The following is a 7,933-nucleotide window of genomic DNA, read 5'->3' as shown; positions in this document are numbered from 1 at the left end:
CCATAGGAGCCATTTACATGAAACATTTACAGGACATTACAGGCCACTGCTTTCGGAAATACAATTGTTAACTACACGGTTAAATTTTTGTGTACTTTTTTGTACGTCACCCTAAATAATTTTAATTATACGTAACATTACGTTCGTCTTTTAGTTCAGTAGACTTAGGATATGTATGTAATTACTCCCTGAAAATTTGAATACTCTACTCGAAGTGGTTTCTGAGATTTAGGGAAAATGCAACAGAAAATGTAAATTTTCAGGAACGGCTTCTAAAGATTCAAAAGACTGCAACTCATTTAATATATGCAGTTTTTTCCTTCTTTTTTTTATTTTTCTGGAATCCTTAGTGGCCAACTGTGCTGCATAATCTGCTTTATCAATGCGAACCTTGTCCATCAGTTCAAGTTCTCTGATGCAATTTGCTTCAGGATTAATTCCCATATACTGTAACACTTTAACCCTACCAACGTTGCCATCGTTAAAAGCAATAACAGTATCACTGACCCCTCCCCCCCACTTTAGTGTCTTCATTCCAACAAAAACATTTTTTGGTAAGCGAGTCCATATAAGATTATTGAACGGCTCATGGGATTTTGAGTCTAACCATGCAAACACTTCTTCAGTAATTTTGGATTTGCCAGGTCTCTGTAAACAGGTTTTATGACATCCACGACTGCTGCTGGGATTGAATGTTTATGGCTGTATGAACTGTTTGAGTACTGGGCATTGCGGTAATTGCACCATGAATCAGATGCAGGAGGGCAAAGGTGGTGTACTGGTTTTTCATCAGCTGACAGTCTGTGAAAAAAGGTAGCTCATACTGTCTGCTTCATTTTCAACAAATCCTCAGTATTATTTCTAATGACCATCCAATAATACTGCTGTACTTCATCAATAATTTTGTCTGCCAGCCTGCCTCTTATGGTTTTACCATCAGAAGTTTCTTGTCTCTCAAACTTTGCTTCAACTTCGTCAACCTGGTACCCATCCTAATCTCGACATGACCAACAGTGTTAACCTTTATAACACAGCAATCCACAGCCTTCTATATAAAAAATTACCGATTTTATTATATCTTGAAGTAATGCTCGTAAAAATTTTAACATATACAACCGGTGTAGATTATATTTTAAAAAATAAAATAAAGTACTTCCCATGTGAGTTTATAAGTGATATATGTATCATTTTTTTTTAAATTGCAAATTTTATAATGAGATAAAAATCCGAAAATGTGAAAAAATAATTTGTCCCGTTGTCACTCCCCATCGCTCTGGACATTTTACGGTTGTACCGTTTCCAGCAATTTGTCGTCAATAGCGTAGTCGTACAGTAATGGAATTTTTTCCTCTGTATGCGCAATATGTTATATTTATTTACGTTCAGAGTCAACTGCCAGAGCCTGCACTATTGATCAGTCCTCTGCAGGTCATCCTGCAAATCGATACTCTCTTCTGGCGTTGCTACCAACCGCATCATCTGCAAGCAGTCTTAAAGAGCTCCGACGCTTTCTGCTAGATCATTTATATACATTTTAATTAGTAACAGTCCTATCACACTTCATTGGGGTACTTCGCAAAGTACCTTCACATCTGTCAATTTTGTTCCATTAAGGGAGACATGTTGAGTTTTGTCTACAAGAAGGTCTTGAATCCAGTTGCAAATCTGGTCCGATACTCTATAAGCTCATACTTTTTTTTCACTAAAAGGCAGTGCGGGACGGTGTCAAATGCCTTCCTGAAGTCAAAGAACACGGCATGAACCTGAGCGCCGTTGGATCTCATGGAGGAACTGAGTGAGCTGAGTTTCGGCATCCATTAAGATTTTTATAGAGAAGATTTCGTTCTCCAAAAAGTCATAATTCTTGAGTACAGAGCATGTACCAGAATTCTACAACAGGTAGGTGTATAATTATGTGCATCTGTCCTCTGGCCCTTCTTGAAAATAAGAATAATTTGTATTTTTTTGCAGTCGATAGATACCGTTCGTTTCTCCAGCTACCTACGATAAACTGGCGCTATAAGGGGAGGAAGTTCTTTCGCATAATCTTTGTAGAATCTTATACGTATCTAGGCTGGATAATTGGAAATTTGTGGTAAGTTCCTATGGGACCAAACTGCAGAGGTCATCGGTTCCTGGGCTTACACACTACTTGCTCTAACTTGAACTAACTTACGCTAAGGGCAACAGACATACCCATGCCCGAGGGAGGACTCGAACCTCCGACGCGGGGGCCGCGCGAGCCGTGGCAAGGAGCCCGAGACCGCGCGGCTATCCCGCGCTGCTATTTCGTCTGGTCGTGATTCCTTTTGCACTGTTTACCGATTTTGCATAAGACCAACACCTCTTAGACTTTGTACTCAGATTAGATGACGTCGTTGTACTTTCAAAATAACTGAACGCTTTTCTGATTGATCTTCTTGTTCATTTTCGCTTCGTTCAGCTTTTGTTTGTCAGCTGGGTTTTAACTTCTCTTGAATCTGAGATGAAGCTCTTTTTGTTTAGGGAGCAGTTTTCTAACATGGTTATTAAACCCTCGCTTAAGACCTTGCTCGGAACATAATTCTCTATGCCATACTGAACGATGCTTTAGAATTTTTTCCATTAGTGCTCCACATCTTCGTCCTCAGCACTGAATATTTGATACTGACTACTCAGGTCCTCTGCAATTTGTAGCCTGTCATTATGCTGTGTAAAAATACCTGCCTGCCTTTCTTTACCACATCCGATGACATCAAAAGAAAAAACACCAGAATAATGTTGCAACCAGACGAAACTGCTTTCGTCTGACCATAACTGTAGCTTCTTTGATTGCTCTGGGAGAAGGCTCATCAGACTAGAACATATGCAATATTAGTTCTCTTTATTACACGTACCGATGAGCCAAAATATTGTGACCACCTGTGTTTTCAAACACAGTACAACAGAGATTCTGCTTGGCATGGATTCTACAAGTCCTTGACAGGATGCCAGAGGTATGTGGCACCAGACGGCTAAGCACAGGTCACGCAATTCCCGCAAATTACGGGATGGTGGTTTACGAGCACGCAGCTGGCGCCCGATATGTGTTCCAATGGGTACAGATCAGGCACATCTGCTGGCCAACACGTCAATGGGAGTTCACTACAATGCACCTCAAACCACCGTAACTCTATTCTGACCTTGAAACACAGACAGTTGTCCTGCTGGAGGATGTCATCGACGTATGGGGAGGCTTCAAGCATGACGCGATGCAAGTGTCCCACAATAGCGTTCACGCAGTTCACTGCTGTCATGATGCCTTCGATTACCATCACAGAACCCATGGAAGTCCAACTCAGTGTCCCATAGCATAAATTTGTCCCCAGCGGCCTGCACCTGTGGTGTGGTGCATGTTTCACCCAGCCATTCATCTTCTGACAGCGTGTAAGGATCCAACCACAGACGTGGTGTAACAAGAAATGCAATTCATTCGACAGTTGACTAGTTTCTATTGATGCGTGGTGATAACTCAGTGATTCTGTGCTCACTACAATCATAAGTAACGATGCTGTTGGGTCAGCACAGAAACACATAGGGGTCGTGTGATGTGGAGCCCCCTGTTCAACAACGTGCGCTGAACGTTGTGCTCCGTAACACCTGTGCTAGCACCAGCATTGCACTCCGTCTTCAGATGTTCCACAGATCGCTGCTTATCCTGGATTTTGTAGTCGACGATCCTCCGACCTCTACGTTTTGTGATGAGACATGGTCGTCCAATACCATACGCCCTACTTGTTATTTCACCAACCTTCAACCACTTTCCGTAAGTGCTCACAACAGTAGTATGGCAACAGGCGATCAGCTTCGTCGTTTCAGGGATTCGCAACGATGTACCCTTTGTAAAAACCGCTTATATCAGTGGATATCCGCATTTGCAGCCCGTATCTTCCTTATAACGGTCACCCATTCGTCTCTCTTCCGCTTACATTGTCTCCTTACTGCGTCACATGTCCACTACACCACCAGGAGGCATTCATCCTCGCGGTGGACCGTGGTCATAACGTTTTGGCTCATCAGTGAATAAAAGATTTACTAACTCTGACACAGTTCTTTGCTGTAGGACTGTTTGATAATTTACAGCTGTCACTGACTATGAAAGCATCACCTGATACAGAGATTGACAAACTGCTCTCTTGCAGTACAAAATGCAACATTTACGTAACTACGTCTCAACAAAAACTTTAACTGTCACTGCGTTACATTATGATGTTGACTGCTGTAGTTGAGATTTCGAACTGAGGTGAGCTTCTGGATTCTCGACACTGTAATGACCTCAGCGCGAGGGCGCTGATATGCTGAAAAGGAGGTGTGGTCTTCTAAGTGCCTCCCTTTGAGCGTTGTGGATTGCAGCGTCTGTGGTATCGATTCACGGTGCCGACTTTGATGTGGCACTGCGATATCCAGACGATACCACAACTAACACAGGCAGGCGAAAATATACTTTTGTTTCTTTTTTTAATTAATAATTTTGTGGTCTTTTTGGTCATGGAATCATTATCTCACTTTAGTTTTTTATATCACATACAGATATGTCATAACCTACATTCGTCATATACAGAAAAATTAGCAAAAGCGTGTAGTTGGAACGAAAATTAATTATATTTTTCAATAAGAACAAAGGTTTATTGAAGTACAAATTTGAAAACACCGCTTCATTATATAGGAATTGTGCATTCATTAGTTTTATCTTATTTCTGTCTCCTCCTTACAACAAAATGGTTCAAATGGCTGTGAGCACTATGGGACATAACATCTGAGGTCATCAGTCCCCTAGAACTTAGAACTACTTAAACCTAACTAACATAAGGACATCACACACATTCATGTCTGAGACAGGATTCGAACCTGCGACCGTAGCAGTCGCGTGGTTCCGGACTGAAGCTCCCAGAACTTGTTCGTCCACCGCGGCCGGCTCCTCTTTACAACATCTCACATAGCTTTTTCTCTGATGAATTGCCTGTAGTACATCTAGGTGTAATGTGAACACTAAAAGTCTCCCATAATATCGGTATTTCAGTGGCCCTGATACCGCCTTTTCACTTCCTTACCTCGATGAAAGCACTCATCGTGTTCCTCACTGACATACCCATATTTTGAGGGATAAAATCAAGATGACGGTACACAAAGTGAATTTTGAATCTCATCAAACAACTCAATTTCTTGAAGTTTTCCAGCATGTTGGCTACAACTGATATTCGATGTGGGTGCTTTCTGCTCCGTAAGAAACTAATAACAACATCGATGAATGACACAAATCTCCTCTCTCGCTCAATCGTTGATTCCCAATTGGACTCGAATATCATTTCTTTTTAGAATTTTAGATCCTGTAAACACGCCTGCTTTCAGTTTCGCTTCGGACTGTTCAACAAACCCCTAACAGAGATAACTGAAACATTTTCCTTGCCATTAACATAAGAAACAGAGCATTTAGTAAAATCGCCACTTTGCTTCCCAAGGAGTTTACAGTTTTAATCTGTCACTTACATTTCTAAAAGAAACAGACTAGTTCATTTATTTAAAACTGCATCTAGGTTTTCGTAAACTTCCTTCCTGTATAGACAACTGGGAACAGGTACTGATGAGAATGGTGTGAAACAGGATTTTAGTCTATTCTCGATGTTATTCACTTTGTTCATTGAGCAAGCAGTAAAGGAAATCAGAGAAATATCTGGAGAAGAAATTTAAGTTCAGGGAGAAGAAATAAAAGTTTTAAGGTTTGTCGACGACGTTATACACTGAAGAGCCAAAGAAACTGGTGTACGTGCCTAATATCGTGTAGGGCCCCCGCGAGCACGCAGAAGTGCCGCAACACGACGTGGCATGGACTCGACTAATGTCTGAAGTAGTGCTCAAGGGAACTGACACCATTAATCCTGTAGGGCTGTCCATAAATCCGTAAGCGTACGAGGGGGTGGAGATCTCTTCCAAACAGCACGTTGCAAGGCATCCCAGTTATGCTCAGTAATGTTCATGTCTGGGAAGTCTGTTGGCCAGTGGATGTGTTTAAACTCAGAAGAGTGTTCCTGGAGGTACTCTGTAGCAATTCTGGATGTGTGGGGTGTCGCATGGTCCTGCTGGAATTGGTCACGTCCGTCGGAATACATAATGGACATGAACGGATGCAGGCGATCAGACAGGATGCTTACGTACGTGTCACCTGTCAGATTCATATCTAGACGTATCAGGGTTCTCATGTCACTCCAACTGCACACGCCCCACACCATTACAGGGCCTCCACCAGCTTGAAAAGTCCCCTGCTGACATGTAGGCTCCATGGATTCATGAGGTTCTCTCCATACCCGTATACGTCCATCCTCTCAATACAATTTGAAACGAAGCTCGTCCGACCATACATCATGTTTCCAGTCATCAACAGTCCAATGTCGGTGTTGACGGGCCCAGGCGAAGAGTAAAGCTTTGTGTCGTGCAGTCAGCAAGGGTACACGAGTGGGCCTTCGCCTCCGAAAGCCCATATCGATGATGTTTCGTTGATTGGTACGCACGCTGACACTTGTTGATGGCGCAGCACTGAAATATGCAGCTATTTGCGGTACGGCTCCATTTCTCTCATGTTGAACGATTCTTTTCAGTCGTCGTTAGTCTCGTTCTTGCAGGATCTTTTTCCAGCCGCTGCGATGTCGGAGATTTGATGTTTTTCCGGATTCCTGATATTCACGGTACATTAGTGAACTGGCCGTACGGGAAAATCCCCATTTCATCGCTACCTCGAAGATGCTGTGTCCCATCGCTCACGCGCCTACTATAACACCACGTTCGAACTTACTTAAATCTTGATAACATGCCACTGTAGCAGCAGTAACCGATCTAACATCTGCGCCAGACACTTGTTGTCTTATATAGGCATTGCCGATCGCAGCGCCGTATTCTGCCTGTTGACGTATCTCTGTATTTGAATACCAGTTTCTTTGGCACTTCAGCATAGTACTGTCACAGATAGCAAAGGACTTGGAAGAGCAGCTGAATGGAATGGACAGTATCTTGAAAGGAGAATGTAAAGTGAACATCAAAAAGAGTAAAACCAGAGTAATGGAGTGTAGTCGAATAAAATCAGACGCTGCTGAGGGAATTAGATAACGAAACGAGGCTCTAAAAGCTCATCAAGACGAGTTATGGTATTTGGGCAGTAAAATAACTGATAATGGTCGAAGTAGGAAGGATATGATATGTAGACTCGCAATGCCAAGGAAAGGAGGCTTTTGAAATGTGGTACTAGAGAAGACTGCTGAAAATTAGATGGGTAGACCATATAAATGATGGAGAGGTACAGAATGGAATTGAAGAGAAAAGAAATTTATGGCATAACTTTGCTAAAAGGAGGGTTCGGTTGATAGACGTAACCTGTAGAATCTAGGAATCGTCAGTTATGCCATGGAGGTAAGTGTGAGGGGTAAAAATCTTAGAGGGAGGCCAAGGCTTGTGTACAGTAAGCCGGTTCTAATGGATGTGGGTTACAATAACTATGCGGAGATGAAGAGGCCTGCATAGGATAGAGTACTGGCAAGAGCCACATCGAACCAGTATTCGTACTGAAGACAACAGCAGCATCAACAACAAACGATGAGTAGTTTTTAAAATACTTCTGAAACAATCTATAAACAGTCTACATTGATCATTTGTATGTTCAGTTGCAAGTACATTAATGAAAATGGCAATAGCTGAGCATCACGTTAATTTAGCTTCTTCTCTGAAACTTTTCTTGCTACTAAAAAGTTATTTTTTTGCGGCTGAAAACAAGCAGTTCAGTTTTTCCCTTCGTTAGACCCAAATATCTAAACAAACTGCTTAGTTAGATTGTGTAAAACACACTTAGTACTAAATTATACGTTGTAAAATGTCGAGCGGTTCTAGGCGCTACAGTCTGGAGCCGCGCGACCGCTACGGTCGCAGGTTC

This window comes from Schistocerca nitens, chromosome 3, assembly GCF_023898315.1.
Source record: "Schistocerca nitens isolate TAMUIC-IGC-003100 chromosome 3, iqSchNite1.1, whole genome shotgun sequence".
NCBI lineage: Eukaryota > Metazoa > Arthropoda > Insecta > Orthoptera > Acrididae > Schistocerca > Schistocerca nitens.
The sequence above is the reverse complement of the archived record's forward strand: the minus strand, read 5'-3'. Positions refer to the sequence as shown.